Here is a 10,850-nt window from a genome sequence, read left to right as displayed (position 1 = left end):
GATTGCAGTCAATTTGAACAACTTCATTAGATTTTAAACGTTAAAAGTAAGACAATAATGTTTATATCCCTGACTTTTTTATAAAATTTTAAATTTACCCTTAATTTCAAATTATAAAATAGAAAAAAATAATGTAAAAAAAAAATATGAATATTTTGGTCATTTTAGGTATTACCGTTAGAAGTTAACAAATAAATCTGACGGAATTGTTCAAATTGACTACAATTGAAAATTCAAGAGTTCAAATTAAGAAATTTTGAAGTTTGAGAATTTGTTAAATTGCGTGATAATTCAAGAATTTAAAATAAAGTTACCCTTATTATTTTTTCTCTTAATTTCTTTGTTTTACTCTCCCTCTTCTCCTTTTTCTTTTCATACTATCTCCCACAGAAAATAATATTTTAAAAAAATAAAAAGTAAAATACATAATGTTAGAATATGTATGAAAAAATCAGCAACTAAATTAAAAAATTATACATTTTTAACAACTATTTTGTTTACTTGTGTGCCGGAGATGCTCTAATAATAGCTCTTAAAAAACTTATAACAAGAAAATGATACGCAGAATCAGTAGTGGATCACATGCATCAAGGCTGTCACGGGCAATGATTCACAGCACACGACGTGCTTAGCACGCCTGTGCAATTTTTTTTTTTTTTAATTAAAAAAAAATTATTTACCCAAAGCCTAAACCCATTTTTGTTGTATGTTTATATGGGCTGTGTTTGAAAAGGGCCAAATTGAATCAGACTCAAAAAAAAAAAATTTAATTAATTTTAATATTTTTATTTTTTATATTATATTAATTACTTTTTATTATTATTTAAATAAAAAAATTACTAAAAAATAAATTTTTTACTTTTTTATAAAAAATATTCTCATTTTTTTCTATCATATCAATCAAAATATTCTGCGAAAAACTGTAGCACAACTTTACCCAAAGGTTAAACCCATTTTCATCTATGTTTACTTTCCCTTTTACTTGTAACAAAGATTTTTTTCTTTTTTTTTCATCTTCTTACCCACAGGAAAGCAGCTCCCTATAATAATAATAGCTCACAAACAACTTGATAGCACGTCCAAGAAAAAGATACACAGAATCGGTAAATTCGTCGGTCGGTCGGGCAGTGGGGCGCAGCGCATGCATAAAGGGACTCGAAAAAATGCAGGAAAAGGCAACTCTTTTCTACAAAAATTAGTACCGCACCGAAAGATGCTTAGCGGGACGTGTTTCAAAGGAAAAGGCCAAACTCTTTTTACTCTCTCATGTCATATTTTCTATCTGATATATCTGATATGACTCATCCAAATTTGAGCTCAATAAATTTCGGTGGGTTGGGAAAAGACCCACAGACGTGAAAGCAGGGCAAAGAGGGAGAGAGAGAAAGTAAATGACGTATCCTTTTATTTTTATTTACACATATTTTTAAGTGATTTTATTTTTATTATTAAATTTGAGATAAATTATTCCTAAATTTTGATTTAATAATAATAATAAAAATAAAATTAAAATATAGTATTACTCTATAAAAAAAAGAGTGACTTACTTAACTTAGAGCATTTCTAATAGAAGTAGCCAAAATGGGTACCCAAAAAAAACATAAATTTTTATTTTAGCTACTCAATTTTTTATACATACTTTAATATATTTTTTTGTGTGGAAGAGAACGTAAAAGAAAGAGAAGAAGAAATAAAATGAGAGAAAAAAACTAATAAACAAATTTTTATAGGGTGAATAATGAATAGGCTTTTCAACCTATTTACTACTCCTACTAGAAAGAAAAATTACAAAATAACTATTCAGCTAAAGACGAAAAATGATAATAATAGTAAAATTTGACTATGAAAGATTCACCTATTCTGCTATAGATGCTTTAACAAATTTGGTGCGAGTAAGAGCAACCTTAATGGGCTCTATAAAATTAACTTTTAAACAAAATTTGGTTAAATTCTACAAAAAGCAAGCTTGATCAAGCTCTATATCCTCTTCTCCATTTTAGTGCTTGTCAAACTTCTCCCCACATTTGGAGAACAAAATCGTTTCCTTACTCTATTTTTTATATTTTTATATTTTCCTTGACATTTTCCCTCACTTTTATGGGTGTGTAACTTTGTGGGGGTACTTTTGAGAATAAAAAATGAATGAAGTTCAAATAAAAATAATACTTAAATATAATAGAGTAAAATTTAGATAGTTTATTATTTGGTACTTTTGCATAATTGCTAGTTAAATTAGAAAGAAAGAAAAAAATTAGTTTTTAGCTAAATTTTAGCTAAAGATTATATAGTTCTTTGAAAATTCTCAAACAGACTTGGGACAAATCTAAAACAATATGCTCTAAATTTTAGATCACTCAATAACTCAATAAACACACCAATACACACTATGACCAAGCAATTTGACAATTTTAGCTATTCATTTTTTATATACAATTCAACATATTTTCTATTCTACTGTTTATTTTCTTTAAATATTATTTTTTAATCTTTAGATGAGGGGAGAGAAAAATGACTAGGAGAGAGAAACAAGATGAGGAGAAATTCATAATATATTAATAGAAGTTGCTACAATAAACTGTCACATATAATAGCTACTGAAAAATTATAAATTTATACTTTAATTACTCATTTTTTTATACATACTCTAATAGATTCTCTATTATACTCTTTATTTAAATATTATCTAATCTTTAGATGATGGGAGAGATAGAGAAAAGGGGAGAGAGAAATTATTAGGAAACAGAAACAAGATGAATGAAAATTCATATTTTATTAGTAGAAGTTGTTACTGTAAACTTTTACATATGAAAGTTTATTGTAGCAAATTTAATAAAAACCCTCTATTTTGAAGGGTCTGCTGAAGAGGTAAAATGCCTCATAATAGTTAAATATAACTATTTAGCATCTCCAGCAGATTAGGTCAAAGAGCAATATTAACTACATTTAGCTATTATTGTTTCTTTTTCAGCTCCAACAAATTAGCTCCAAAAGAGCTAAGCTAACTTTTTTGCTGAGTAATAGCAATATCAAGCTATTCACTGTAGCATTATGTTCATGTTTTTTATTTTTTTTTCCCTCTCTTCTCTCTCCCTCTCCCTCTTCCTCTTCCTCTTCGAGACATTCTTGGTTTTCTGGACAAACCCACCCAATAACCCCTCCTCTCATATTTCCTTCTAGTATCAAATCATTCTTCCTCACCTACACCCCATGAGAGTGACCCAATTCTTCAAGACCATGCTTTTGAGTTTCTCATGTTTGTTGCATTAGCTTTCGATTCCATATGGTTTGCGAGTAAGAGAGCATTCCGTTGCAGAGAAAAGCAATTAAGCCATGTCCAGCATGAGCACCAAAACAACAAAAGATTTGAAATCCAGCTCCTAGCTTCAAATTAGCTTCAAATTAACCACACCTAAAATCATTCGAAATCAAAACAAAAAGTTTCTCAACATGAGCACCATAACCCACCATTGCAGATGGGGTTTAGATCCACCATAGGCCAACCGTATCAAATTCTTCTTTCTTCTAGTATCAAATCCTTCTTCTGTGGCAGCGTTGTTTAAGCTCTAAAATTGAAAGTTTTCCTAGGTTGTGGTGGTGGAGGGAGAGAGAGGAGAGGGAAGTGATAATTGCAAAGGTTGGTCATGGGGGGTTTTGGGTTGAGGCAGAGGGAGAGAGAGAAAAGTGAAAAAAAATAAATAAATAAAAAAGATTAAATAATAATATTTAAAGAAAAGTAGAGAATGGAATAAAGAAGCTATCGGAATTTGTATAGAAAAATAAGTAGGTAAAATAGAAAATTGTGTTTTTTCATTAGGTAAAATACCTAATGCTGTTGGAGATGCTCCATATAAAGGTTATGCTTGAGATACTAAGGCCTAGTTTGGAAATGCCATTTTTTGGTTGAAACTCAATTCACTTTTTAGTTTTTTTTAGTGTTAATATCGAGAAGAAAAAAGAGTTGAGATTATGTTTGGATGGTAATTAATAAAATTATAAAAATATATATAATTAAAAAAATATTAAAAAAAAAAATTAGGGGCAATTTTGAACCATCCATAGGGGTGGCCAAACTACCACTGAGGGGTGGAGCAGCCACCCCAAAGTGTCTAAAGGTGGCTAAGTCACCACCAGGGGGATCGATCAGCCACCCCCGAAACTAATGGGGTTGGTCGAGCCACCCTCAACAGCGATTTTGGGGTGGCTCGGCCATCCCAAAAACTGCTTGGGGGTAGTTGAACCACCCCCAACGGCTACTTGGGCATAGTCGATCTACCTCTAGTGCGTGGATTAACCACCCCCGAAGCTAATGGGAGTAGTTCGTCCACCCCTAGCCGTTACTTGGTGGTGGTTTGCCACCCCGAAATTAGACGGGGTGGGGATGGTTCAACCACCCCCATTAGTTTTGGCCTTCGAGGGAGGCCGATCCACCTCTAGGGGTGGATCGGTCACCTTCATATTCTTAAGGGTGGTCCAGCCACCACCTGAGGTGATCCGGCCACCTTAAATTTATTTATTTATTTATAATTTTAATTAATTGGATTGAAAGTTTTTGAGTTAAGTTGAAAATTTTTTAGTTGAGTTGAGTTGAGTTTAAAAAATTGCCAACCATGAAATTAGAAAAAATTTGAGTTTGAGTTGGAAAATCTTGCTTCCCAAACAAGGCCTCCAAGTCGTTTGATGAAAATAATTGTCTTTAACATTGTAGATAATCATTATTCGCTTTTACTTCCTCTATTTTTTTCTATGTCGCAACAATATAAATAAACTAATTTAGTAATTTTTAACTATTTTCTCAGCACAACGCACAACACATGCATATGCTTCTCAGCCTTCTTCCGCATATTTGGACGTCTAATTCTTTATTTTGTTTTTTTTTTCTTCTTATTTTTAAAATTAAAAATACAGACAAAATTGAAATTATGTTTTAATGATTTAAAAACAGAAAACAAAATTGAGAACCTTCGCACAAAGCAAATGAAGGTTTGTTTGGCAAATGTTTTTTTAGAAAACAAAAAAAGAGAGAAAAAAATGGATTGCCATGAGATACAAGTAGGTAAATATGATATAAAGGTAAAATGATTTTTAGATATAATATAAAGAAAAAATGATTTTTAATTTTTTTGTGAGTAAAAAAAAGAAGGAAAGAAGTTGTTTGTTAATGTAGAGAAAAGAGTTTGACTTTTTAAAATAGAAATGATAAAAGAAAAAGGGAAAAATGTAATGTGGTTTACTTGATTTGCAATTAACACATTATAGTATCAAAATGAACTCAAAGGTCCCTGAAGTATGCCAACAAAATAATTTAGTCCATACAGTCAAATTTTGTTCACTGACTTAACAGATTCTAATAGCGTAAAACATTGGAGCCAATATATGTGAGACTTGTCCTATTTAAGTCAATGTCATACTAAGGGAATTTGTTAAATTAGTGGACGAAATTTGATTGCAGAGACGAAATTATATTTTTGGCATACCTCAGGGACTTTTGAGTTCAATTTGATATCACAGGGAGTTAATTGTAAATCAGGTAAACCACAAAGACTAATTTTGCATTTTTTTTTTCCAAAGAGAAAAGAGTAGGTTGCAAATTTCGGTTGAAGTCAATGAAGGACACGATGTCAGTCGATGTGGTGGTAAAATTTGGGGAAATTAGGTTAATTTTGTGGTAGTGCGTTGACGTGTAGGGAGGTTGATGTGTGTTAATCTTAGCTGGCATCCTAATATAACATGGAAAATCCAAATTGTAATTTTCGAAACTAAACAAATTAAAACAAACACGTGTTGCGCTTTTATTGGGTATGACGTGGCAAAGTAACGAATTCTATTATGTTGGACGAAAATGATAAATGCTAGGGGTCAATAAATTCTCTATATTTAGCACATATTCTCCTATAATAAACCATTAGATTTGTAGTGTCCACATTGACTTATGTATGGTCCACATAAATTTACAAATCTAATGGTTGATATTAAGAGAATATGGGCAAAATATGAGAAATTTATTGACCCTTAGCCTTTCTTGACGAAAATTGACTTCAAAAAGTGATTTGTTATTTAGGCCAACCATATGGACATTTGAATTGTTTTTTATATCGCAAGAAGTGATTTGTAATTTAAACCAATTACATAGACTAATTTTGCATTTATCCCTTTATTTTATTTTCTAAATGTAGATAAAATTTCTAAAAAAATCTATGCAACAAAATACATTGGTGTTCCCTAAAGGGAACAAAAAATGCTACACTAATAAATCATGGTAGTACTTTTGCTTATTTTAACATGATTTTAATATATAAAAGCTTTCTCTTTCTCCTAGAATTTATTTGAAAGAATATTTAAATGACTTACTCTTTTTCTAGCATTTATTTGAAATAATATTTAAATGGTATAGTGAAAGAATAAAATAAACTATTATGAATTTTATTTGAAGAAATATATTATTTGTTTCCTCTTAATTTAAAAGTGGGGGAAAAAAAACATTTAATGGTGGATTGAACATGCCAAGTTAGCTAAAAATATTAAGAGAATATTGGAAAAATGCTAAATATCTTTTGTCTATTTTGAATAAGAATATTTTTATTGAGCTTTTCAAATTAGGTTTTCTTTTAAAATTTCAAAACTCTTAAAATGAGCATTTAATAAGCTCTTACTTTACTTCAAATTTTGTTTGTTGAACAAGCACTCCAACTATCAAGAGCCAAAAGGAAAAAAGTTATTTGAGGATTGCATGTTAGATTATGCGGATTTTGAACGAGGACTAGATTGAGTGGGGCAATGAGAGGTGCGAGAGTTCGAAGGTTCTGGAGGAAAATCAAAAACGAAAGGAGGGGATGGCTGACATTGGCCGTGATCCTTCCCTTTTTTGAAAATTTTATTTACTGTAGTATTTAAATAGCTAAATTTATATATTTGAGCCAAAATAATTAAACTTGGCCATTGCCGTAAAAAAAAAAAGGGCTTAGCCCTTGGTCCTATAATTATAACAAAAATAATTTTATACCCAAATCTTAAACGACACGAGCAACAACTCAAATCTATTATTAAAAAAATTAGGCATTAGCAAAAGTCTTTGGGAGCAAAGTAAAAGAGTTTTTAACACAATAATGCTAGTAAAAGGAAAGCTTGAAGCGACATGACTACGACAGAACATCACGTTCCATTTTGATGGACATTCATGCAGAATTTTGTTATTGATGCTTTTCTAGAAATGTATTTTCTAGTAGGTTTTAGAAATAGGCACCGGCTTTGTTTTTCACATTTTGAGTTGTACAAAAGTGAATTGATTTGGTGGTTCCGTTACAAGTTATAATCATTCTTGTTACTCCTTAAATTCTCATTGTTAGTGTTGATAAATTTTCCATTGCTTTTGCTTATTAGTTTAACGACATAGTTTTTAGTTTGGAGGAATTCCGTCTATTAAATTGACATCTACTAAGTTGGAAGATGAACCAATTTGGAGGAAAACTTTATTCATAGTTTAATTGATTCATTCTATGAATTTTGTTAGCTTAATTTGGTGGGGGATGAATAATTTACGTAATCATTTGCGGAATTATTTTTCCTATTTACTTTATGCAAGAATGTCTTATTTGATTTATGCATAAACCAGGATTCCAATCATTTTCGAGGGTGATTTGGCTCATATTGCTGCTTGCCATTTGAAAGAAAATTATTGCGTTCATGTAGATGGAGAACTAAGTGCAGACCCGTCTCATCTGGACTCAAATCACAATCAAGCCAACATCCAAGTATTGCCGTCTTGATACATCTCTCTTGATGTTTAGCTAAGTCATCCATCATATCAGACGACTGGGTTTTAAAACCCTCAACCTCTTTATCTTCAGTGAATCAATGGAAGCGCGCTTACTGGCACGTGAACCGCTATATGATACTTTTCTCTTTTCTTGGGACGTGGACTTCTTGTTTGGTGCCCGTGGATTGACAGCCTCTATCAAGTTTATGATAGGTGGTGGGGCATTCAAGTCAAACCCGCAGTCCGCCTCTTCTGACTCCGGTGGGGTTTCAGCACTCGCATGACCAAACTTCCTAGTTGCGATCGTGGCACAGAAAATACTGCAAAGCATATCATAGTGCGGTAGTCCACCACCTTTAAAACAATAGTACTTGCCGTTGTGTTCCTGCAAGGCATTACATTCATGGTCATTGACAGAATAAGTAAGCAAGCAATTGAGGTTATTAAAATATGTAATGTATGACAAGAAATGAGATTTATCCCATCCAAACGCTTCCCCAACGCTGAACTTTGGCAAACACACTAACCCTCTGCTAGTACATCTACTTACTGTCAGTCATACAAATATTGAGATTAAGCATTTATGATTTGTATACTCTCTGCAATCAACATATATTACAATTGTGAAATTTGAATCTCTTCAGCTTTATGCCCTTAAAGTTTTGCAATTACTTTAGAAGAGTATATAATAATGCAGTCATTGCTGAAGTCACTTTATGTGGAATTCCATCTTTTAAGCCATATAATTTCTCTTTCTTCGAGTATAGTGAATGTGGGATCAGAAATGTACACTTATTTTGTCAATCTTTACCTACAATATGATCATTGGAAATAAAATTATTCTTTTTACAAAAAAATAAAATAAAAGGAAGACTGCATAATCATATTCATTCCCAAAACAAATTATGATAATGGGGGAATTTGGTTATTTTGGGGTTATAGTTTATTCTAGTTCTAGTTAGTGACATGGGGAGGAGTGATGACATACAATAACAGTAATAACTGAAATTTAAAACTCTTTAGTAGCCTAGGTCCCTCTGAATGACAAATTCCCTTAATCATGCACATCAATACCCAAATTTGCCTTCTTTAAACTGCACATTTTTGTTCAGCATAAGTTCAGGGAGTATAATAGAAAAGAATTGAAGGAGACCAGAACATGATAAGAGCAGAGGTGCTATCAACTATCATCTCGTAGTAGCCACACCAGTTCTGAAGAGCCTCTTCTAGGTCTTTCTTTCCACATTCCACTGCAGAAGTATCCTCAACATATTGGGATTCTGTTTTTTCCATGTGAACTGTCCATTTGGCTTTAACAGAAGAAGAATAGCTTTTCCTCTTGCTTGTGAAGACTACTTTGAAGATCATTGAGTAGTGCATCAGCTTCAGAAGCAATTCCTTTGAAGAGCTGAATCATACAAATGAAGTCAAACACACACACAAAAATGCAGAAAGAAGATTGACATCAAATCTGAAGAGTGCATATAAAAAAATCTTGTATGCATCGTACCTCAGCTTTTGTTGATACAAAGGACTGCATATCTTCCTCCATGTCTTTCACATCTGTTACGTGGACAGATGTGCAAATGTAATACATGTGGAAAAAACTCAAATACTTGAGCATATATTACATTTGCTTAAATGTGACGATTACAAAACGCTCAAAGAATGTTGCATGCGATGCCGGGACATAGGATAAAATGTTAATGCACATAAAATTCTAACATACAGAGCAGGCACACAGTCAGAGACACAACTCATGGGATTTTAAGGATTGAATGGTCAATACCTTGTCATTCCAACTAACAAAGGGGTTAAAGTGTACTCCATCACCGATTTCATCAACAATTTGAGTAATCTACCACAATGAACCAATATATAGTATCAAAGATAATGAGAACAAAACCCAACATGATAGAGAAAGAGATACTTAAAATGTTTTTGTTCATGAAACAAATCAAAGTGAGAACTTGCTTGGATAGTTTAGCTTTCTTGTACTCTTGTCATTCTACATACACTTAAAAAGAAAATTTAAAAAGATATTATTACTTCCTTGTATTGTTTACTCAAAGTTTTTTAACCATGATAAACATGTCAAGGGATATTTACTAGCTCAAAGTTCTTGAACCGAAAATTATGCGAATATCTTAACATAATATAAACCAAATAGAAAGTAACAACAAATACCCAAATATGCATTACCAAATAGAAAGTACCAACAAATATACATTACCGAACATAAAGTACCAACTATCCAAATACACAGTACTAAAAAATACAACCCAAATAGATAGTACCAAAAAATACATCCCAAATAGATGGTACAAAAAAATTCCCAACCACCTAGTTATTCCAAAGCTCCCTCAAATGTTGGCTTGTCTTGATTCACCTTCAATCAAGCTCCGAAGAAATTCATAATGAAATAGAAATAGAAATAAATTGTGGAATAATAAAATAGACACAAAAAATTTTACGAGGTTTGGCCAACGACCTACATCCACAAATAAAGCCCAAAATGCTACATTACGCTTTTATTGCTTGATTTGTTTACAATACTAAATGTTCTATTTATAGAGCTTACACATAAATGTAATCTTAATCAAATCTCCTAATTTAGGGAGATCAAAGCATAATCAAATTTTCCAAGTTAGACTAATGTAATCTTTATCAAATTTCTAACTTTGGAGTCATTCAAATATACTCTAACACCCTCCAAATCTAAGAATAGAATTTCATATAATGATCCATAAGCTTTCTAACTATTATTTAATATGTGTTTTTGTAAAATTAATGCATAGGAGAAGTTTCTCTAACCCTCCAAGATGTGACATTAGCATTTTCTCTGTTACTGCCTCCAGCTTAGCAGTTTTGGCAAGTGACACTTGCAGTGTACTCTCTGTCTCTTCAATCTGTTATGTATCTCCTCCAATTTGTTATGTGTATCCTCCAATTTGTTGTGTGTCTCATCCAATTTGTTTTGTGTCTCCTAGAGTGTAGCCTTTGTCTCTTGAAGTTCGTTTTGAGTCTCTTCAAGTCTTTTCTTAGTCTCATGTTGCTTTATTCTGCACTCGTCATGGTTGTCAAATTGGGTGAACGA

The sequence above is a fragment of the Corylus avellana genome, chromosome 7 (assembly GCF_965113065.1).
Source record: "Corylus avellana chromosome 7, dhCorAvel1.hap1.2, whole genome shotgun sequence".
In the NCBI taxonomy this organism is placed as follows: domain Eukaryota; kingdom Viridiplantae; phylum Streptophyta; class Magnoliopsida; order Fagales; family Betulaceae; genus Corylus; species Corylus avellana.
Note: the sequence above shows the minus strand (reverse complement) of the source record.